General features: G+C 40.3%; 1 protein-coding gene across 2 annotated transcripts in view; it reads left to right on the top strand.

Moving 5' to 3' along the window:
• Window positions 1-25,114, top strand: part of PATJ (PATJ crumbs cell polarity complex component) — a 429,677-nt gene that overhangs the window by 248,392 nt on the left and 156,171 nt on the right. The window lies entirely within an intron of this gene.

Genomic DNA, 25,114 nt, shown 5'->3' on the forward strand with positions numbered 1-25,114 from the left:
GATTTGCATCTGCTGTTTGGTAAGACCAGAGGCTGCAGAGGTGATGCCTTTGGACACTTGGTAGCAGAGAAGGCAGTGACTGTTACTAGTGAAACAACCTCTGCTGGCAGAAGATTTACTCAAATGTGGTTTCATCTCTAAGGAGACTTCCACTTTAGCCTCAACGAGTCAGAGAAACTATACTTCTCTAGTTCAAGGTTTGAGGGTTGGCACTTCTGCGACTGTTCTTGCTGTGTGTTTTTTGTTGGCGTATCAAAGTTGTGGAATGGGATTACTGCATGATGGATGCTCTTTAGTTACATTTAGGAAGTGATTGAAAATCTATTTGTTTAGTGGGTGTTAGTAAAGGGGGCACATAATTAGATCCTAATCTAAACTCTGATAAGAGAAAGATAACCCCCTTGAATGAATAACTTGGACAAAAAGGATATATTTTGAAAGTTTATTCAACAAAAAGATTGAATAATAAGTATTTGTATGAAAAATAGGTGAACCCCTAGTTTCCTAACTAGAATTCATTGGCTAACTAAAATCGGTTCCTTAAATAATTGAGTATCAAGTAACCCACCTCGCAGAGAAAATCTGCATGACCTGAATTTGGGCATTTTTTTCCTCTATAAAGGTTCAAAAAAACTTAGTGAAATCTTATATCCATGATCAGAATAAATTTCAGAAGACCTATGAAAAAAAGTAGTGGATGCTCACCTGTCTGGACAGGGTTTCAATACTGTTGCTAAATATTTGGAGAGTAATTTTATAACAGATGACACTTTTATAACAGAGGGCACCTGATAGGTGCCTATTCTGTAAAGTAAACTAGGTGCCTCCTTTCCTTTAAAGAAAACTACACTTAATAGGAGAGTCATTCAATGTTTTGTACAGAATAGGTGCTTTCTTTCCGCCCATTATTTGTTGTGAGGAAATATCTGAGGTGGAGGAGTGGGAAGATGAGATTGACTGGAATGAGGAAATATATGAAGTAACCTGTGTCCAGGAAATAGAGTGGGTTAGTGGCAAGTCAAACAACAGTCTATTAGATTGTAAGCTCTTTGAGCAGGAACTGTCTTTCTTCTATGTTTGTGCAGCGCTGCATATGCCTTGCAGCGCTATAGAAATGCTAAATAGTAGTAGTAGTAACAGAGCCAAAGTTTCTTGGGAAAGTAAGTTGCCGTTAAGAAATAATTGTGATACTCACCATAAGCCTTTGAATTTCCAATGAGATTCTAGTTGCAACAAGCAAGAGGAATCAAACATTGTGGTTGCTTTATTGTATCAAGACCTGAGCAGCTTGTCATTTTGATTGAACCATGAATTCTGGTTTATATAAGAAAATTCTACAGGAGTATGTCAGGCCATCCATCAATGATCATGTAGGAAGACAGTTTTCACATTTTCAATTTTATCTAATATACCAGAAATGACTGTCAACGTTTGAGTAAATCCCTTATTGAATAGCTGAAGAAGAGATTTTGTGTTTTAAATTGGCCAAGTCAAAATCCTGAAGTGAACCTTACTGAAAATGCTCAAGACCTAACGCAAGGAAATTCTCAAATTTTACAGTGCTAAAACACCTCTTTATGGAAAAATGGGCCAAATCTCCTCAAGGGCAATATGAGACTGATGAGCAGTTTCAAGAAACGTTTAGTTGAAGTTATTGCTGCTCAGTGAGGTACGACCAAGTGCTTTTTCATATACGGATACTTATTGTTGAATATTTTTGTTGAATAAATACAATATCTTTTCTATCTCCAAGTTTTTGATTTAAAAAAAATAACCCTCTTTTATCAGGGTTTAGGTTAGGATCTTTACTGGTTTTCTTCTTATCTCTCCCAGCGGTACCTTTAGTGTATACTCTAGTGGATCCTCCTCTACTTCTATCCCACTGTCAGTTGGTGCACCTCAGGGATCTGTCCTGGGACCTCTTCTTTTCTCCATCTATACTTCTTCCCTTGGTACTCTGATCTCATCCCATGGTTTTCAGTATCATCTTTATGCTGATGACGCCCAGATCTACCTCTCCACACCAGAAATCTCAACCGAAATCCAGGCCAAAGTATCAGCCTGCCTGTCTGACATTGCTGCCTGGATGTTTCAGCGCTATCTGAAACTAAACATGACCAAGACTGAGCTTCTTATCTTTCCCCCTAAACCAACCTCTCCTGCTCCCCCATTCTCTATTTCTGTGGATAACACTCATCTTTCCTGTCTCATCAGCTCGTAACCTTGGGGTCATCTTCGACTCCTCCCTCTCCTTTTCTGCACATATTCAACAGACTGCTAAAACCTGTCGTTTCTCTATAATATCAGCAAAATTCGCCCCTTCCTTTCTGAGCACACTACCAGAACCCTCATCCACACTCTTATCACCTCTCGCTTAGACTATTGCAACTTGCTTCTCACAGGTCTCCCACTTAGCTAGCTCTCTCCTCTTCAATTTGTTCAAAATTCTGCTGCATGACTAATATTCCGCCAGTGTCGTTATGCTCATATTAGCCCTCTCCTCAAGTCACTTCACTGGCTTCCTATCCATTTCCGCATACAGTTCAAACTCCTCTTATTGACCTATAAGTGCATTCATTCTGCAGCTCCTCAGTACCTCTCCACTCTCATCTCTCCCTACATTCCTCCCTGGGAACTCCGCTCACTGGGTAAATCTCTCTTATCTGCACCCTTCTCCTCCACCGCTAACTCTAGACTCCGTTCCTTTTATGTTGCTGCACCATATGCCTGGAATAGATTTCCTGAGCCAGTACGTCAAGCGCCATCTCTGGCCGTCTTCAAATCTAAACTAAAAGCCCACTTTTTTGATGCTGCTTTTAACTCCTAACCCTTATTCACTTGTTCAGAACCCTTATTTTATCATCTTCACTTTAATATTCCCTTATCTTTTGTTTGTCCTGTTTGTCTGTCCTAATTAGATTGTAAGCTCTGTCAAGCAGGGACTGTTTCTTCATGTTCAAGTGTACAGCTCTGCGTACGTCTAGTAGCGCTATAGAAATGATTAGTAGTAGTAGGATCTAATCATGTTTTGGAGTAAAGATTGTGTGAAAACATATAGACCTCCCTGTGGGGTTATCAAGCTTTTTCTCAGGACTATAGAACATAAATATGTGAAAACAGCAGATAAAATTCACTTAGTCCACCAAGTTTGCTTATATGTACCTCTCTATTGTGCTGCCACAGGTTTTGCTGGATCTCTGGTCTGTTGCCCTCCAACATTTTACTGCTAAGATGCCTCTTGATTTTTTCAACCCCTCAGAAGTTGGAAAGTATTATACAAAAGGGGTCAAGAATGTCTGTTTGATAAAAAGAACAAGTTTGAAAATGGGCCTAATTGGTCTGGAGTCCCATAGATATAAGTCCTCGCTCCAAAAATAATGACCCAATGTCTTTCTGTTGGAGAAGGTGTTCCAGCTTCTATGGCATACAATAATTAACAGAATCGGGCGGAATTTGGAAGGTGGTGAAAAAACAGAACATACAATGATGTTGAAAATGGGTCAAATAGGACCAGTGGTCCAGAGAAATAAACCCCCAGTGGCCCAGTGCATTTCTGTGGGACAAAGAGTTCCAACACAGAAACTTAGAGTGAACTGTAGCAGTTAAGAGAACAGGGCAAGACAGTTTAAAAGTTGCAATTCCTTACACTTCCAAACCCAAAACTGCCCCTACAGCACCCACTATACTGCCTCACCCCCAAACACCAACTTCTTGTAACTAACACCACCATGTAAACTGCCCTACTCCCAAAAAATAACCCCCTACTAATTACCCCACCATCGAAAAACTACCCTACCTGCAACTGCCCCAACCTCAAAGTACCCACCTGCAACCGGATATATACGCATGTACAAATTGGCCCAACCCCAAAATTTGTCCCCTATGACTACCCATGCAAAGTCCTAACCTCATCTTCTCTCACTTGCCACACCACAAGGGCACCCTTAACTCCAGCAATCTCTCCCATAGGCAAAACACATGCCCAGCACACACCCAACACAGAACAAAGATATATCTATCTGTATATACATACACCCCACCATTGCTGGCCTAACAAAAATCTCTTGATGCCCAAATATATTGGCTATCTGAACAATTTCAGGATGCCAGTGGCACAAACACAGAGCATAATACTGAATTATCAGGTCATTAGTTTCGGAGGATAATAACAGGCTGCCTAACATTTATGGTAGTTATGCATGTAATTTGCACTAATTGTAAAAAGAGGAGCATGTCTCCTATATATGATATAATATGTACCTCCTTATAAAAGAAGAGTCTGTGAAAGATGTGAAGGAGACACGGTGTTCTTTAATGTTTGATAATATAGTTGTGATTTTTTTTTTTGAAAGATGCCTGTTGCAGAGATGATGTTATACTCTACATAAAGGTGATGTTGAGAGGTGATTTCCCATTGTTCTTTGTACATAGACATGGGCAGCAATGCTATAAAGTGCCCCAAAATGTAGGTGCCAAAATGCTGAGTGCAAATTCTTTAACAGCATCTGCGTGCCCAGATTCCATTATAGAATTCTAAGTCAGCATTTAGTGCTAACATTTAGGTGCACCCATTTACACCATGTGAATATCAGGCACAAATGCACTTGCCTTAATGTAGCACTTTAGCATGTAAATAACAGTATTCTATAACTTACATGTGTAAATGTTTAATAACCCCCCCCCCCCCCCCCCCCACTTTCCTGTGCAGGCTTCCTTGCATTTATGCACCCTGCAACTTGTGCACTCGTATTATAAAATACCATGGAGCATGCATCTAGCACTATTCATACACATAAGCACTAATATTCTATAATCTTAATGCACAAATGAATTAGATGTATGAGATCAAGTCTGTAATAGGGCGCCTGTTAGGAATACTTGCATATAATACATGTAAAGGAGGTATATCAAATCCATGACCCTGTTCTATAAAGGAGATAACACGCCTACTTTCCTTTATAGAGTAGTTGCCTAACTGGGTATATGTGCACATAACAATTAGGCACGAACATTAAACCAGCCATAGAACTGGTGTCAGTGTTAGTGCCTAAATGTCAGAGATGCACACAAAAATTATAGTATTTTATAACACTACTAGTAAGAAAGGCCCGTTTCCGAAGACCATGAAACGGGCGCTAGCAAGGTTTTCCTTTTCCTTCCTGTCATCTTAGTTGCAGCTTTCTTCCTCAACCACCCCTTCCTTCCAGGCGCAAGTTGTTTGGGTCGTTCGGTCGCCCGTGACAGGTTTGGTTTTTTACTGTTGGCGATTCTGCATGGCTTGTGCTTTTCCCGGGCCGCCTTCAACGTTATCGCGTTGCGTGACTGCGTTCCCCGCCCTGGCGTTCAGGAAGGCTTTTTTTTTGTTGTTGCCGATTGTCCGAGGTTTGTGCCTTCCCTGCCCCACCGGTGACGTCGTTGAGGGTGAGAATGAGGGTGAGAATTAGAAGATGTGGGCAGGGGGACATCTCGTTTCCTGGAATGGGCTCCGCCCTCCTCGTGATGACGTTATGAGGGGAGGGCGGGGCACAGGACGCCTGACACTTCCATTTTTGAGCTATGGGCAAAACTGATATCTCTGGAGCCTCACACTTCCGGTTTGGAGCAGTTTGGAGGCTTCATTTAGAACGTTGGGGTCGCAAATTATGTCCGGAAGGGACGTGGCTGAGGGCGGGTCTATGAGTGTCAGTGAGTGGTGCATGAGTGAGAGTGAGTGCGCTGAGAGCCTAGCCTTCAGTGTTTCCCTCCCACAGAGTGAGCTTCAGAATGTTTCCAGGTGAGAATTATTATTATAGATAAGAGTAGCCATACTAGGTCAGACCAATGGTCCATCTAGCCCAGTATCCTGTTCCAAAACATCACAAATACCTGGCAGGATCCCAAAGAGTAGCAAGATTCCATGTCACTGACCTCAGGGACAAATATTAGCTTTCCCCATGTCTACCTTAATAGTTCATGGACATTTCCTCCAAGAACTTGTCCAAACCTTTTTTAAACCTAGATACACTAACTGCTGTTACCCCATCCTCCAGCAGTGAGTTCCAGAGCATTAAGTATTTGTTGAGTGAAAAAATATTTTATGTTTATTTTAAAAGTATTACCATGTAACTTCATGGAGTGTCCTCGCGTCTTTGTACGTTTTAAAAGAAGTAAACAGTTTGTGTCTACCCACTCTACTCCACTGTGTCATATCTCTCCTCAGTTGTCTGTTCTCCAAACTGAAGAGCCCTAACCTAGTAGCCTAGTGGTTAGCCTAGTAGTTAGTGCAGTGGTCTGAGAACCTGGGGAACTGGGTTCGATTCCCACTTCATCTCCTTGTGACTCTGGGGAAATCACTTAACCCTCCATTGCCCCAGGTACAAAATAAGTACCTGTATATAATATGTAAACTGCTTTGATTGTAACCACAGAAAGGCAATATATCAAGTCCCATCTCCGTTCCTTTTCCCCTGTAAGCCTTTCCTCATGAGTAGGATTCTGTCCCCTTAATCATTTTAGTTGCCTTCTTTGAACCTTTTCTAATTCATCAGTCTTTTTTAAGATAGATGATAGATGTTTTAAAGAGGGTAAGGTACCTGATGTTTTTAAGAAGGCTGTTAGACCATTACTGAACAATATGAAAGCTGATACGAATTCTGTGGAGATCTGAAGACCTATCTCTTCGCTGCCTTTTATATCAAAGGTGATGGAGAAGTTGGTGCATTATTTGGATTATAATAAAGTACTGGACGCAAATCAGTTTGGTGGTTGTTCACACCGTGACACTGAGACTCTATTATTGTTGTTTGATGTGATACATACTGGTGTTAGTAATTGACAACGTTTTTTTATTGGTGATACTTGATGTGTCTGCTGCAGTTGACACTGTAAATCATACTAGTCTGATAAATAAATTACAATCAGTGGGTATAAATGGTGTAGTTCTAAAGTGGTTCAAATTTTTCCTAGAAGGAAGGAGTTTTAGTGTTGTGCAAGTAGAGGAGTGTGGTAGCCGTGTTAGTCCACTCTTAAGGTTATCAATAGAAATCAAACAAAATAAAACATGGAAAAGAAAATAAGATGATACTACTACTACTACTACTACTACTACTATTTAGCATTTCTATAGCGCTACAAGGCATACGCAGCGCTGCACAAACATAGAAGAAAGACAGTCCCTGCTCAAAGAGCTTACAATCTTATTGGACGTAACTTAATACATTTCTTGATTAGCTTTCGAAGGTTGCCCTTCTTTGTCAGATCGGAAATAAGCAAATGTGCTAGCTGACAGTATATATAAGTGTTGTACAAGGAAATGATGTATCAGGATCTTAGTTATTGCTAACGTGTGTTCCACAAGCTTCATGCTTGTCTGCTGTTCTTTTTAATGTTTTTCTAGTTCCTGTTTGTCGACTGTTGAATTGTTTTGGAATTCAGTTTAGGCTATATATACAGTTTCTTGTTTTGTTTGAGAAAGGTATTGCTGATCCATTTAATAGATTGAAATTCATATTATGTTCTATTATTTGTTGGATGTTTGCAAATGACTTTAAACTGAATATCAATAAGACTCAGATCTTGCTGTTAGCCACTTATGATTCAGATGACATGCCGAATAAGTTTCAATTTGAGCATGATTTAATACCTATTGTGTGAAATCTGAGGAATTTGGTTGTGATGCTTGATGAAGGCTTAACAATGAAAGCTCATGTAAGTAAAATTGTCAAAGATGTTTACTTCAAACTGCGGTTAGTGAGGAGGTTGAATAATTTTTAGAATTGTTGTACAGAGTTTAATTACTCCATGTTTTGATTATGCTAATGCATTGTTATTAGGACTTCAGAGAACTCAGATAAAAGCATTACAAATTGCACAGTAGCTAGGGTACTGACAGGGGCCAGTTGGTTAGAACATATTAGATAGAGCAAAGGGTCCAATTTAAAAATCTTTGGTATTTAAGATCTTAAAATAGCAAGTTTCAGAGATATTGGCACGTAGGTTGCACATTTATCAGACAAATCAATCATTGAGATCAGGAACCAAACATTTACTACATATTCCATCCAATCATATTGTTTGGCCTGATGAATACAGACATAGGGTTTTTTACATTTCTGGTCCAGTTTACTACTACCTTTAGAAACATCACAGATTTCAAAGAATGTAAAAAGGAGCTCAAAACATTGCTGTTTATGCAGGCTTATGGCTGGGTGAATGAGCAAGGATCTGGTCCCTGTTGGTTTAATGCAAGACTGATTTTATTTGTAATGGTGTTATGCACTGTGTATGTTTGTTCTGTTTTATGTTATGAATGTGACTTAGTGATTTTATTTATTTATGACATTTGTATCTCTGTTTCAATGTGGCTTACATTCAAGAAACATACAATATCACAAAACTGGTGTTGAAAAAAAATTCCCAATATAGTCGTATCACAACTAATAAGTATTGTATCAAAATGACTGTTATTTTCAAAAGTGCAAAAACATTTATTTATCCAAAAATATTTATTGAATGCTACATACTTATATAACTCAGTCATCAATCACACATCAACCATATCCTCTCAATCCTCTTACTTCCATAACCCCGCTACATACTGTAGCTTATGTTATTCACACGTTTTTAATATAATTTATCAGTGATTGACTCAAACCCGCACAACAGCTGCTATTAAGTACTCTCTATCTATCAAAGATACTACATATTTGGCTCTTCTTAATACACAACAACACATTAATCAGAGATAGTAAATGTCCATGTACTGACAAAATTGTGTCGAAACCGTTCTTATTTTCAGTCAATTCAATCTCTTGAAAAGAGCATTATATGTTCTATTAAGGCACCTTGTGGGGCTAAGAGCCCAGTAACTTGCATAAGTATCTTCATGGATTCTGAGATCCAATAAGTGTATTATCACCAGCGTTGAAAACCTTACAGAACCGGATCAGCATCAGCACTTTTGATTGTTCATTGCTCATCGGCTGTTTCAGTTGTTCGTGACCCATTGGGTCCGCATCGGGGCTCCGTTGAATGATGTCACCCACATGTGAGAATAAGTAGCCTGCTGTCCTCTGAGAACATCAGCTATAGGTAAGTATCTTTGCTTTGCAGTAAACTAGCTGTACAGTGGAGTTTGTTTTTATATTGTTCCTCGCTCAGGACATTTAATTATGAACAAGTGGATTAGAAATTTAATAAGCAGAAATGAAATGAGATCTGACAATCTTTTCCTATCGTAAAGTAGAATAAATGGATTTGTTTTCAAGCTAAAAAAATGTGTTATAAAAATCAGTCATTCAACTGCTAATGATCAATTTTGCATCGATCAGAATGCAGGGCATGTTTGCAATGCTAGCTTTCTTAGAAGTCTAAATAGATAATCATGTTTTATTGCATAATACTTTTCACAGTATGTAAACATATGTATTTATTGATTTTAATACAATAAATAAAAATAAAAGTGAGGTTTGGTGACTTGACCAAGTGAGAAATGAGCTGGGTGATGTCATTCCATGCTAGATGGTACTCTGCATTACAGAAACTATTCACACTTAATTCAGCGCATTGTTACTCAGGGGATGTCTAGAACAAAAAGTATTGTATCTGAGCTGAATTCATTAAAGCAGTGACACTGGATGTTCACTCTTGCTCCAGATAGCATCTGTGGATTAGCGGTGTAACTCTTTAATCTTCTGGACTGCAAGAGAAAATAATCTTTATTAAGCTCCACAGATTTCTGTTCAGGATCTTTCATTTTATCCTGTCTGACTGGTTTTGTTAATTTTCTTTGAAAATGTTTTTAGAAAGTAATTTAGTTCTGCAGTGTGCCTTCAGCCATTACAATTTTCACAGTTCATGCATTGTTAAATCTAGCTCAGCTTAAACATATCTTTTAAGCGATGCGTGAGAGGTAAGAGGATGGCTGCTAGCTGTGTCCACTGTTAGAGACTGACAATGAAAGCTTGATCCTTGGAGGAGCTTCACCTGCAGGCCTTGGTTAGCATGTGTAATCATGCAAGCTTTTTTTTTGGAGGGGGGGGAGGAAGGATAGATATAAATATGGGGAAATAAAAAGCATTTAAGGCTAGATGGTCAATAGTTAATTTTCTAAATGCAAACTTAAACTATTATATAATACCACATATCCTCTGTGCCGTGGCTTGAATGATGTTTTCACAAGAACTCTTTTGCTCCTATGCAAATCTGGAAATAAAAAAATTATTTAGAAATCTGAACCCACTAACAACACTTGGGTGAAGCTGAGCTGGCAGAAAAAGAACTAATAGTTCTTCATTTGTTCTTGTCTCCGACATACAGAGAATGATGAACTTTGGAATTTCGGTTAAAATAATGCACGGTCACAAATATTTTGTCAAGATGTATTTGCAATATTAGTTTTATTACCTTTGCTTTTGTTTTTGTTTAAAATTTTTTATTTATAACCATTTAAATTTTTACAAGCGATAAAACAACTTGCTGGAAATACAGAGAAAATAATAAGTAGGAATTATTTCAGTCAGGTAATTCTATTCTCTTCCATAGACCGCTAAATAGGGAGAGTGAAACAAGATAAGGAGATCAATTAAACAGTAAACAGAAAAAAAAGTGCTATTAACCTGATTATCCCCAGATATTACTCGTCTAATTCATTATTCCACATTGATCATCTGGTTGGCTTCTTCAGGGCCAATACGGTGTATAGTCAAATCATTTCATTGAAAACATACTTATTGTCCAATATTAGTTAGAAATAATACATCTGATTACATTCTTTCTCTTTTAAAAACCAGAAGTTATTTAACAATACATATACTTAAGTCTTTAATTCAGATCCCACTGATTAAAGTAATCCCAGTTTTCACAGGCTTCACTCCTTTTAAAGTAATAATTTGAGGAAATATTTCTGAGGAAAACTTTAGGAGTCATACCCGGAACTCTGGGAAAAACAGTAATCTCGATATTAATCATTTATAATAATATTCATTTTATTAATCAAAATTTCTGGTCTATTATCATCTTCAAAGTCATAACCACTTCTTGCTCATGTAGAATCATTTGTTATATCAATTTTTTACTCTCAAAGGGTTCAGTTGAATTGTCCACGTAACTCTCTAATAAAATTATATCTGAAACAAAATTATTTACTGCCACCATTAGGTCCCGAAGCGCCCTCCAGATGGTATTCAATGTAACCTCCATGGGAGCCAAAAACTCCAAGTTGATTTCTCATAGGTGTTTAGGAGTGGTTCCGCCGATTCGGGTTTGCTGTAAACGTCCTCCGTTTCAGCATATACCTCTAACTCACTCCTCCACTCCTTTGGGCATGGTGGTTGATTAATTCGGGAGCGATGGAGTTGTTTTTTCCAGGTCCAAGAGTGTCGACGCTCCTTCGCCGGCGCTAATCAAAGGACTCGCCAACCCTTTCATCTGTGGGCAGTTCGTCGCGCAGCAGTCCTGCACTTGCTGCTCAGGGGATAAAACGCTGGCCATCGGCGGCTGACCGCTGGTTATCCCCTTCCTCTCAGTTAAGGTAACTGCAATTGCAGAGAGGAAATTTACGTAAAGAAGACGAAACTTCAGAGGGCAGCTGGGCTGTTGGGCATACGAACTTCAGGTCAGCATCTTACCACTCTCCCAGTTTGGGACACTCTTTGTCTGGTTTCTCCTCAGAGGCCTGTCTGATTTGGGTAACCCTTCAGCATAGCCCTCTAAGTCATTGAAACACGCAAGCCCCTCCACCCCTACAAGGTGGTGTCCCTTTAGGAGGGGTATCTTTGCTTTTGATTTCTTATTACTTTAGGCTCTAGACCAACAGGAGGGGGGGGGGTGCTAGGCCACCGGACCTCCTGCCCTCTCTTCCGTCAGGGCATGGGAGGGGGGTCGGGGCTCTTGCCGTGGAGGGCTGTTGCTCTTCTGTTGAGGGAGGATGGGGGGCCTGCTAGCATGCAGGTGCATGTTGGACAGGGCTTCCCATTCCTCCCCAATGCTCTGTAAACCCTAATGCTAGCTCTGAGCTGGCGTAGGGTTTACAGTGGTAGCAGAATGCTAGTTTGGCATGCTGCCCGCTGAGCATTGGGGAGGAATGCTAATGTTCATTAAATGTAGTCATTTATGTTTAATACGTATGTTTGATAGGTCTGGGCTTTTTTTTGACAGCCCAGACCTGTCTGCTGTGGTGCTAATTTTACAGTGCGGGATGGAACAGCGCAGGACTTCTGATCATCAGGCTGCAGATTTGTGAACCTCTGAACTATAGCATTAGTAGGGTGTGTAACTTGAGAGCCAACTGGGAGGCTCAGTTGCAGTGCATTGCCTTACAGAAAACAGGGTTAGATACTTCATTCACTGGGTTGGTTCTGGGCAGTGTCAGCCTCATCATTGAGCCATTGTGTTTTTGCACATGACGCTGCCTTTCAGCCCCTAGTGGCTTTACAAATAAGCCCCACAATGAGTGTCTGCCAATGGCTCTGCATCTGCCACAGGGTGTCCCTGGCCTTGGGTTGCAGAGAGGCACCATTCAGAGCTCCCTGGGACAGGTGACCTTCGAGCATCACTTAACAGCTTCACACAGTAGCCAGACTTAAGGTCCACCTTATCCAGGTTCCAGAGGAGTCTGTGATTTGTGGGCCTGGGTTAAGGACTGTCACTGCAATGACTTGGTCGCTGCATTGAGCAGGGACATTCTCTTCTGTGTGTCTGTCAGGCACTAAGTAAGCCTTGTAACACTATTTACATGTTTAATAGTAGTAGTATTTAGTGGAAAGGTTATAAAAATAGGAGAGAAATGTCATACTATTACATATGAATGCTCATGATAATGTTAGCCTAATAGGATGGTTCAAATTGAACTGGATGCCCAAAGCAGAGCAGGAGAAAATTGCACGCACGCACACACACACACACACACACACAATTTATAACTTGATTAATGTTCTGGGAATTTTGTAGCAAGCAATTGATACCACAATGCATTTATAATAACTTTTTAGTTCTTTATAAAATGAATTTATTTTGGAGATTTTATCATACAGAAAACAATGCTATATAAAACTGATTGCCATTATAGTTTGGTGATACACACAAGGTTTGCAGTAGCATACGGAACATATGGTCTCAGATTGATTATTTTACAGTGGGTAGGAAAAAGGTGATGGGGATGGGAAGCAGAAGGGGTATGAAGTTGAAAATGTATCAGGTGGAGAGGTTTTACATATTGAATTCCCTACCAGATTCTCCGCATAATCTTACTTGTTTATAGTAGCAATTACGTTTATTGAAAGTCCTGAATGGATAAAACAGAATATAATTTTTGTTCAATTTATACTGTTTAATTTATTTTTATGCAGAAAAGATATTTTTTTGTAACAAACATAATTGAAATAGCCTTATGCACCTTTTTAATAAACTTAAGAGGTTCTGGGTGGGGAAAAGGTCATTAATACTGGTTTTGAGTAATAGAACTAGAGTACTAATGATACTAATCTAGGTATATATGCTAACATAAGAGCATAAGAATTGTCCTCCTAGATCAGACCAAAGGTCCATCAAGCCTATTATTTTGTTTCTAACAATGTTCAATCCAGGTCACAAATATCTGGCAGGATCCTAAAACATAGATTCAATGCTACTTATCCCCAGGGGGATAAGCAATGAATTTCCCAAGTCTACCTTAATAATGGTTTATGGACATTTCCTCCTGGAACTTGTCCAAACCTTTTTTCAACCATTTACAATAACATTTACCACATCCTCCAGCAATGAATTCCAGAAGTTAATTATGCATTGACTGAAACAATATTTTCTATGATTTATTTTAAATGTACTACTCCCTAACTTCATTGCATACTCTCTAGTCTTTGTACTTTTTGAAAGAGTAAACAACCAAGCCACATCTGACCATTCCATTCCACCTGGGATTTTATAGATCTGTGTCATATCTTCACTCCACTGGACTTGATTTTTCATCTCTGCAGTCCTCAAATATTTATTTTTCATGTCACAAGTCACCTATGTTTCCTTTTTCTTTCACTTAGTGGTTTCTTAGTAAGGATTTTTTAACATATTAAAGTGTCTTTAATTTTTTGTGCAGCTGTGACCTGCACTGGCACCGATGCATCAAGGAGCATCAAGTGAAAACTTTTTAGCATTGAGCCATTGGATTTTACATTTTTATTTTTCTTCTAGTGTCTCTGCAGCCCCAGATTGTAAGCTCTTTGAGCAGGGACTGTCTTTCTTCTATGTTTGTGCAGCGCTATAGAAATGCTAAATAGTAGTAGTAGTAGCTACTACTACTTATCCTTTCTATAGCTCTACTAGACGTACACATCACTGTACTTTAAACATGTAAGAGGCAGCCCCTGCTTGACAGAGCTCTTATAATCTAATGAAGACAGAGAAACAGGACAAGTAAATGATTAGGGAATTACTTATGGTGGGAATGATAAAACAGACATGGTACTGAATAAGTGAGTAACATAGTAACATACATAGTAAGTGACGGCAGGAGAGTTAGAAGTTAAAATCAGACTCACAATGGTGGGCTTTCAGCCTGGATTTGAATACAGCCAGAGAGGGAACTTGACTCAGGAATTCTATTCCAGGTAACAGTGCAGCAAGATAAATGGAACAGAGTCTGGAGTTGGCTTTGGAGGAGAAGGGTACAGATAAGAGACATTTACCTGATGAACGGAGTTTCTGGGGAGGACTGTAGGGAGAGATAAGAGCGACGATTGAATGCACTTATGTACAGAGCTTGAACTGAATATGGAAACGGATAGGGAGCCAATGAAGTGGCTCGAGGAGCATGCTAATATGAGCATAGCGATACTGTTGGATTATAAGTTGTGTAGCAGAATTTCTAATGGATTGAAGGGCAGAGAGATGGTTTTGTGGGAGACCTGTGAAAGCAAGTTACAGTAGTCTAAGTGTAAGGTGATAAGAATGTGGATAAGGGTTTTGGTAGTGTGCTCAGAAAGGAAGTGGCAAATTAAGTTTTAGCAGTCTTTGGATTTATGCAGAGAAATAGAGAGAAGAATCAAAGATGACCCCAAGGTTAAAAGCCAATGAAACAGGGAGGATGAGAGTGTTATTTACAGATATAGAGAATGGAGGAAGAGGAGAGGTGGTTCTAGAAGGAAAGATGATAAGCTCAGTTTTGGCCATGTTTAATTTCAGATGGTGGTGAGACATCCAGGCAGCAATGTCAGATGGGCAGGCTGAGACTTGGGCCTGGATTCCCGTTGAAAGTTTTGGTGTGGAGAAGTAGATCTGGGAGTCATCAGCATAGAGATGATACTGAAAACCATGGGAGATAAGAGCACCAAGGGAAGAAGTATAGATGGAGCAAAGAAAAGATCCCAAGACAGAGCCCTGAGATACACCAACTGATAGTGGGATAGCAGTGAAGGAAAATCCACCAGATCATACACTAAAAGTACAATGGGAGAGAGAAGAAGAAAACCAAGAAAGAACACAGCCCCAAAATCCAAGTTAGGACAGTGTGTCAGAGTAAATGGTGATCAGTGTTAAAAGCAGCAGATGGATAAATAAGGATGAGGATAGAAGTGAGGCCTTTGGATCTGGCCAGGAACAGGACTTTGGTAAGGGCTGTTTCAGTTGCATATAGAAGGCGAAAGCCAGATTGAAATGAATCAAGAATAGCTTGAGATGAAAGAAAGTCAAGACAACGGTGGTGAACAGCATGTTCAAGTAGCTTGGATAAGAAAGGAAGGAGGGAGATGGGTTGATGGTTGGAAGGGCAGGTAGGGCCCAGTGATGGTTTTTCAGAGGAGTAATGTAACTACGGCATGTTTGAAGGCATCAGGATAGCAGTGGAAAGTGAAAGATTGGGGGGGGTGACAGTAAGAGAGAGAGCGTGCTGAGTATGCTGAGTAGATGGGTGGGAATAGGATCAGAGGAACATGTAGTCAGTTTGGAAGAGGAAAGAAAATATGCTGTTTCCTCTTTCAGTGATTACAGAGAAGGAAGAAAAGGTGGCAGGTGTTGAAGGAGTGTTGACAGAATGGACTGAGGGAAGGAGAGGTGGAAGTGACTTGGTTGAGAACTCAAGGTTAATCTTGTGAACGCTATCATGGAAGTACTCAGCCGTAATCTTTGAGCAGGGACTGTCTTTCTTCTATGTTTGTGCAGTGCTGCGTACGCCTTGTAGCGCTATAGCAATGCTAAATAGTAGTAGTAGTAGTAATCTAGGGAGAAAGTGAAGGAGAGGTTGGAGATGAAGACACTTTGAGTAGAAAGTTCAGTGTGGTAAAAAAGACTGCAAGGGTTAGAGTCAAACGGCTGTAGTAGTCTTGTTTGGCAAGTGAAAGATCAGACTGGAAGAAGGTCAGAAAGAATGTGAAATGTATGAAGTCATCATGGACATGGGATCTTAGCCAAAGATGTACAGCAGATCGGGCACAGGAACATAGGTAGCGGATTCTAGAGGTCAGCCAAGGCAGGGGTTTGGTACACTTTACAGAAGGGGGAATGGGAGTCATGAGAGTATCCAGAGCAGAGGAGATAATAGTATTATAGGAAGAGATAGTCTCATTGAAAGACTTGGATAACATAGTGGTTGAGAAGAGGGTTGAAACACTGGTGGAGGGAGTGCAAGGGTCAATAGCCTGAAGACTCCTAAAAGTATTGGTGGAGATTAGATGGGATTGGGGGGGGGGGGGGGAAGGTGATTGTGTGATGGTCAGAGAGAGAAAGAACTGAGTTGGAGAAATTGAAGAGTGAGCATTTGACACAGGTCAGCAACTGAAGCAGATGTGTCCTCAACAAATAGGGTAAGAGCTGATTTGGAGGCTCAGGAATTAGGATTGGTATCCCCAGTAGAGAGCAGGAGAAGAGTAGGAGAGGCATGATGACAGCAGCAAAGATGAGATGCATTTGAACAGAGTGGTGATGGTTGAGTGAAAGGAAGAAAAAAGTTGAAGCTTGAGAGCTGAGAAGAAGAGAAAAGACAAAGGGGATGGTGAGGTGTTGAAAGCAGAAGGTGGGCAATGTGTCCTTGAGGTATGCAGTGGTTTCAGATGGAGAAAGAAATTGGGAAACGTCAGTACCAATAGGAGAAAAGTGTACTGGAGCCATTGGAAATAGGAAAATAAAAACCTGAAGAGAGAAAATGGAGTGGAGGCCCTGAGTGGATATGGGTGGACTGGGGCACCCCGGAGAATGCTGGGAGGAATATGCAGATGGGCTTCAAGAAGTCTGATCAGTCAGTGTGGCAGGTCAATGTTTGATTCACACACTAATGGTTTCCATCTGTTTTTCCTTGGGCCCCAAACACAGCATCCATAGTTGTGCTACCTGTTAAAAGGTGACGAGGAGAAAGGGGTCTTATTGGCAATCAGAAGCACAAGGAGAAGTTTCTAAATCTAATCCATGTGTACCAACACTGGTAACATGGACCCTGAAGCTGAAACAGATTTATTTTATTTATTTATTGAAAATTGCTTTTATAAAGGGATTCACCCAAGGTGGTGTACACCAGGTACAGTTTTTAGCATAAAACTTATAATTTTGTTAACAGCAGAACCATAGTAAAATGACCAAATATAAACATAAATATAGTAATTAGATTGTAAGCTCTATCGAGCAGGGACTGTCTCTCCATGTTCTAGTGTAAAGCGCTGCGTACATCCGGTAGCGCTATAGAAATGATTAGTAGCAGTAAATGAGGTAAACTTGGTAACAGCAATTTGGAACCTAATAATAAGACTACCATGAAACAGTATCAAAAATGTACACATTTAACAGCACTGCAGAATAATCATGTAACAGAAATATGATAAATGTCTGTACAATACAAACAATACCATAATAGACAGCTTGGAAGAACATTCAGATAACATAGATATGATGCTAATGCTTTTCTAAAATACAGCTTACCATGTAGCCAAGGGGCCAATTGCAAATATAAAGATGGGGACAAGATAGGTGGTAGTCAGTGAATTAAATAGATGGATGGCTAAACTAAAGGCCAGTTTTTAGTACAGTTAAACGAGATATATGGAAGTGGTCTAAGTTACAGTGTATGTAGCAGGCTACTCCAGATGGCGGGGCTAAATGGACGTTGAGGAAGCAAACTTTGGTTCCCTTCAAAGTCAAACATACCACCGAGACAGATCATTATGGAAGTCTTGTCTGATTGATGCTGGCCTGAAGTGATGCTGACTGACATATGAAGGCAAAAACATAAGTTCTCATTGATACACAATGCTGGAAGTATGGAGATTGCATCCTACCTGCATTGTGGAAGTTAACGTTCCACCTACCAAGCACTCATAAAGAAATGACTGCTTAAGCAGATCTGGGAGATCATAACAGTCTATGAGTCTGGAATTCAGCCACTGATTAATCTCAAGTGACCTTACAGGATGCCCCCTTTCCTGCATCCCGTTGGTATTGAGGGAGGTTCAGTCAGTCCTTAAAGTATTTAGAGGCATGGCATCAATGCCAAGGCTCCAAAACATTGGTACCAGATATTCTTATGTCCATATCCTTTACATAGGGGAATATAATATAGATATACTGAAGATGTATTTTTGTGTTGTACCTAGATAGTATAGTGTAGTTTAATGTTTTTTTTAAATTATGTTTTGTGTTTGTTTGTTAGATTGAGGTTTTTAATTATTCATGTAAATTTTGTTATCCACTTAGAATCTATGAGAATGTGAAATATAAGATTTTTACAATAAACACTAATGGTTAGGGTGGTGGACTCTGGTCCTGGGGAACTGAGGAAGTGAGTTCAATTCCCACTTCAGGCACAGGCAGCTCCTTGTGACTCTGGGCAAGTCACTTAACCCTCCATTGCCCCAGGTACAAATAAGTACCTGTATATAATATGTAAGCCGCATTGAGCCTGCCATGAGTGGGAAAGCGCGGGGTACAAATGTAACAAAAATTTATATAGATATAGATCAGGCTTGTCCAAGTTTAATCTTCAAGGGCTGCAAATAGGCCAGGTTTTCAGGATATCCATACTGAGGAGAGAGACAGTAGGGAATGTGAGGATGACTTAGATAGCCAGAAGAAGAAGAGCCATTAAGTCCTGGGACAAGAGAGAACCCTGATCAGAGATGTGGGGACTCCATCCTGGGGTTGGAAAGGGAGATGAGGCTATCAGACTTAGCCTGGTCTAGGTAGGTAGGGTTCAGAATGGATGTATAACTGGAGTGGGTTTTGTGTGCAGTTGTTAGACTGTGTTGTATGATCTTGTGCCAGGGAGGATTTGAGCACACTGCAGCTAAAGCCATCTGCTTTGGGATTGCTCCTTTCAGATTTGTGGGAGAGGTCCAAAAGATTTGCCTGATTTCATGCCACCTCTGGTTAGACATCATAGAGCCAAAAGCTGTGTGTATATGACTTGTGCTGTATACATCTAATAGCACTGTAAAACTATGTAAACTGCAGAGGAAGTGCTCTTTTTATCAAAAATAATTATAAAAATAAACCATTTGTAGTAAAAGAACAGTTTTATTAGTGTTTCATTTGTACAGTGTCATCTCAGTTACTGTAATATCACATTGAACCCTTTCCCTTGTAATAAAGCTTTCTCAGATTCCTTTATCCCTGTGTGAAAAGATCTACTGATATTATGAGCCCCATAGTCAAAAAGTGCTTAGATGTTTGACCCTGTGCCGAACATTTAAATGCTTTTCTTTTTATATATTGTGAGATTATACGTATACCGCTATAGAGCTACATGTACAGCAGATGAGGTGTAGTTTGGGATGTCTTGAGGACAGTGCCTGCTATACATAATATTTGGCCCTTTACGTATACAGTGGGGGAAATAAGTATTTGATCCCTTGCTGATTTTGTAAGTTTGCCCACTGACAAAGACATGAGCAGCCCATAATTGAAGGGTAGGTTATTGGTAACAGTGAGAGATAGCACATCACAAATTAAATCCGGAAAATCACATTGTGGAAAGTATATGAATTTATTTGCATTCTGCAGAGGGAAATAAGTATTTAATCCCTCTGGCAAACAAGACCTAATACTTGGTGGCAAAACCCTTGTTGGCAAGCACAGCGGTCAGACGTCTTCTGTAGTTGATGATGAGGTTTGCACACATGTCAGGAGGAATTTTGGTCCACTCCTCTTTGCAGATCATCTCTAAATCATTAAGAGTTCTGGGCTGTCGCTTGGCAACTCGCAGCTTCAGCTCCCTCCATAAGTTTTCAATGGGATTAAGGTCTGGTGACTGGCTAGGCCACTCCATGACCCTAATGTGCTTCTTCCTGAGCCACTCCTTTGTTGCCTTGGCTGTATGTTTTGGGTCATTGTCGTGCTGGAAGACCCAGCCACGACCCATTTTTAAGGCCCTGGCGGAGGGAAGGAGGTTGTCACTCAGAATTGTACGGTACATGGCCCCATCCATTCTCCCATTGATGCGGTGAAGTAGTCCTGTGCCCTTAGCAGAGAAACACCCCCAAAACATAACATTTCCACCTCCATGCTTGACAGTGGGGACGGTGTTCTTTGGGTCATAGGCAGCATTTCTCTTCCTCCAAACACTGCGAGTTGAGTTCATGCCAAAGAGCTCAATTTTTGTCTCATCTGACCACAGCACCTTCTCCCAATCACTCTCGGCATCATCCAGGTGTTCACTGGCAAACTTCAGACGGGCCGTCACATGTGCCTTCCGGAGCAGGGGGACCTTGCGGGCACTGCAGGATTGCAATCCGTTATGTCGTAATGTGTTACCAATGGTTTTCGTGGTGACAGTGGTCCCAGCTGCCTTGAGATCATTGACAAGTTCCCCCCTTGTAGTTGTAGGCTGATTTCTAACCTTCCTCATGATCAAGGATACCCCACGAGGTGAGATTTTGCGTGGAGCCCCAGATCTTTGTCGATTGACAGTCATTTTGTACTTCTTCCATTTTCTTACTATGGCACCAACAGTTGTCTCCTTCTCGCCCAGCGTCTTACTGATGGTTTTGTAGCCCATTCCAGCCTTGTGCAGGTGTATGATCTTGTCCCTGACATCCTTAGACAGCTCCTTGCTCTTGGCCATTTTGTAGAGTTTAGAGTCTGACTGATTCACTGAGTCTGTGGACAGGTGTCTTTCATACAGGTGACCATTGCCGACAGCTGTCTGTCATGCAGGTAACGAGTTGATTTGGAGCATCTACCTGGTCTGTAGGGGCCAGATCTCTTACTGGTTGGTGGGGGATCAAATACTTATTTCCCTCTGCAGAATGCAAATAAATTCATATACTTTCCACAATGTGATTTTCCGGATTTAATTTGTGATGTGCTATCTCTCACTGTTACCAATAACCTACCCTTCAATTATGGGCTGCTCATGTCTTTGTCAGTGGGCAAACTTACAAAATCAGCAAGGGATCAAATACTTATTTCCCCCACTGTATATGTTTGGCTTGGATACAGAAACACTTTATGTAACCTGTACCATCTAAGCCAAACATACAAGTTTTATGTTTAGCGCTGATTTTTGCAGCTTCTACATACAGATTATACATAAAAGCACCAATTTTAGGCATCTTTACATGTGGCTTATTTGTCCTGTTTGTCTTGATTGGATTGTAAGCTCTGTCGAGTAGGGACTGCCTCATGCATATTTAGTGTATAGTGCTGCGTGCATCTAGTAACTCTATAGACACAAGTAGTAGTTATAGCTGTGCAAATAATTTGAAATGTTTAGATCAGTGGTTTAGCGTGCAAATCTCTCTCATGCGTGTTCATTGTGAATATCCTGAAAACTTGACTAGCCAGGTGGTCCCCGAGGACTGGGTGAAAACCACTGGTCTAGAGTACGCGTGTCAAATTATTACCCAGACATCCTGCTGCGTATTGTGCTCACTGTTTTCAGGGCTTGAACTGACTGAACTCTTCAAACTGTTAGCTTGACTCTTCTTTCTGTTTAGCAGCCCTCACGTTTCTTATGCCCTAAAATGCTATCATATTTATTGTTATGGGGTAAGGCCAGACCTCTTAAGTACCAAGTGATTTTTTTTTTCTATTGCTGCTTTAAATTCTTTTCTGAAAGTTAATGTTCTGGGGACAGTATGATATTAGTGTATAATTGCAACTGGAGCTTTGACAAAACTACAGACCGCTTTAGAAGATTTCCTATACCTAACTGTATTATTCATTTTAATTTTGGATCACTGCTTCATTGATGTGTTGACTTCTGCTTTGCAGCTGAAAAGCACATTTTACACTTAGATCCTGGCAGTGTATTTTAAGAACTATTATGACTTTGGACAGCATGTGTTATGTTTAATTGAAGTAAGGAAATCAAGGTGGACAGACCTTTTCATTTCCTGCTGTTTATTTTCCTAGCCCTTTGCTTCCTTGTGCCCTTCTCTTCATCTGTTTCTATAGCAACAGCTAGTGACAGCAATTAAACTATGCTGCTAAGATACATTTCTTTGGCAGTAAAATGTAATCTTTGCTATTGATCTAGCATTTTGTGCCTACTCAGTTATTTAGTTATTAGTTCAGAATAACATCCTCTTTTTCCTACTCACATGCTTTTTCATGCATAGAAGCCTCAGTTTTTAGTTTTTTTTTAATGACTGATGTCTGCAAGCCAAAGTTCATGGATGACAGCTGTTAAGTTTTTGGGATACTGCTGATGAACTACTTCTACTACTTATCACTTCTATAGCGCTACAAGGCATACGCAGCGCTAACATGTAATGTTTAAATATATTTGGAAATATTAAGATGAGCAGCTAATTCATTGTAAGGGCAGGGTAAATATTCCATTGTATTTTTGGACTTTGAAGTTCCAATTTAAAGCCATGCTATAGGTTTATGGGTACACTGGAGACAGAGGGCATGACATAGAAGTGGGTCTCTATGACAGTGCATGTACAGACCATGACTGGGCTCAGATTGATCTGGTGAAAGGAGTGGAGGAGTGGCCTAGTGGTTAGGGTGGTGGACTTTGGTCCTGGGGAACTGAGGAACTGAGTTCGATTCCCGGCACAGGCAGCTCCTTGTGACTCTGGGCAAGTCACTTAACCCTCCATTGCCTGCCGCATTGAGCCTGCCATGAGTGGGAAAGCGCGGGGTACAAATGTAAATAAAATGGCAGAACTCAACTATAGAAGATGTGAAAAGGAAGATTCTGTGTTTCTCGGTAGCAAAGATATAAATATCAGTTATGAAGGTGGCAAAAGTTTTTGGGTCACTGCAGCCTAATTTGTTAGTCTAACATATGCTACAGTAGTTAATAAAGAAGCATCCTTGGGAGGGGTTTGCATGTATGCCTATACACTTGAAAATGTATGCACATAATTTAACTGTGAAATTTGTGTGGGGTAAAGAGCAGGTATAGATGCAAGCACACACTTTCCTTGGAGTAATTTTCAAAGGGGATACTTAACATTTCACCATTTGTATCAGTAAAAAGTATGCACATGCCATTTATACTTAGTCATAAAGCTGCACTATAATACATGAACTGCAGCATTAAAATAACTCAAATTTTTATCTGTCTTGCTTTGCATCTCCAAACATTTGAGAAAAAGCAGTCTAGAAAAGTTAGCTGAAACCCCTGACTCCAATTGGGTTTTGATTAAAACAAAAATGCCCATGTATAATCACCACTTTTGTGTTCTGATTCAATTGGAATATTCATGTCTTTGACATCCTTGAGAAGAATTGCATTAATTCAGGCCTAGACAATGACGCGGGGACGGAGATAGAGCCCACGGGGCAGGGACAGGGACAGATCCCACAGGGCAGGAATGGGTACAGAGCCCGTGAGGACAGGGACAAACTTTGTCCCCGTGTCATTTGTCTTCGTGCCACTTTCTACTTTGAAGCCTGTTATGAGCCTGGACTGTTATTTATATTTGATTGATGCACGAGCAACAATATTTTTATTTTTTGGAAAAACAAGCAAACATGCTGGCCATAACTAGCAAAATTTGCATGGGAGATCCTGCACATCTTCTAAGAAGACATCTTCTATTGCAGGAAGGACTGTGGAAGACAGGAGAGCTAGACTGAATCCTGAGATTGTTGATGACTTCTTATTCATCCACAGATTAGAAAATCATAACAGTGCTTCATAGGGCATATTTCTCCCCTCTGGAACATACAGAACGTATTGTATTTTGAACCCCTGGACATTTTAACAGGGTGAATTAGGATTCCTTAGGGGTAGTAGAAGGCAGCTATTGTTGGGTTTGGAAGGGTAAAGGGTGGTGGTGGTGGGAGGGTTTATTATAGCTGCTCATTGTTATTATTGTTTTCTATTTGTAATTTATACACAATAGTTGCACAGCATATTGTTCCTTTCTATACATTAATAACATTTAATTATAAAATCATAAGTGTTCGAGGCTTCTGCAGATGAGAACAGAGCCCACAGGGTTGGGGACAGAATCTGCAGGGATGTGGCGGGAATAGAGACAGGGCCTACGGGGATGGAGACGAGGCCTGTGGGGACGGAAACGGAACCCGCGGTGATGGGGACAAATTTTATCCCCGTGTCATTCTCTATTCAGGCCCTATTTCTGCTGTCTTTGTCACATTCACTGTTTGTTGTATTTCTGTCGGGGCAATGTCTCCAAATGGATTAATACTGTCCATTCCAGGAATCAGTTCAACACAAAAATAGCAAGGATGAAAACACCAAACAACCACTTGAAACCTTTGCTTAAAAACACCAAATATTCAGTATTAAAGGAGCCAAGGACCTCAAGAAACCAGTCACACGAGTGGCATGCACTGGGATATAGCTCAATCATTGTTTTTTTGTATTTTAGAGAAAACGTTCTGTGCATATAATGTCGGCAATGAACTTCACTCCTAAGCCAGGGTATATTAGACAACTATGATGATTTCTCTGATGACTGTTTGGTCATTACTGTAATGTCATATTTGTGAAGAAGAACAAGGCCATTGATTACCTTCCTCTTCCAGAAAATCTGTCCTTTATTTGAAAGTCCTAGCATTCAGTAGACAAAGAAATATGTAAATCTTCTCAAATATGGTGCTAACTTGATTCCTGATGTTACTATTGAATTTCTTTGAATTGTAATAAAAGGGCTGAGTAACCAAAACTGAGCCACCCTGCAGGTCTTTTTCTGCCGTCATCTACTATGTTATGTTACCAACCTTTTCACGCCCAGTACCA

The sequence above is a fragment of the Microcaecilia unicolor genome, chromosome 6 (assembly GCF_901765095.1).
Source record: "Microcaecilia unicolor chromosome 6, aMicUni1.1, whole genome shotgun sequence".
In the NCBI taxonomy this organism is placed as follows: domain Eukaryota; kingdom Metazoa; phylum Chordata; class Amphibia; order Gymnophiona; family Siphonopidae; genus Microcaecilia; species Microcaecilia unicolor.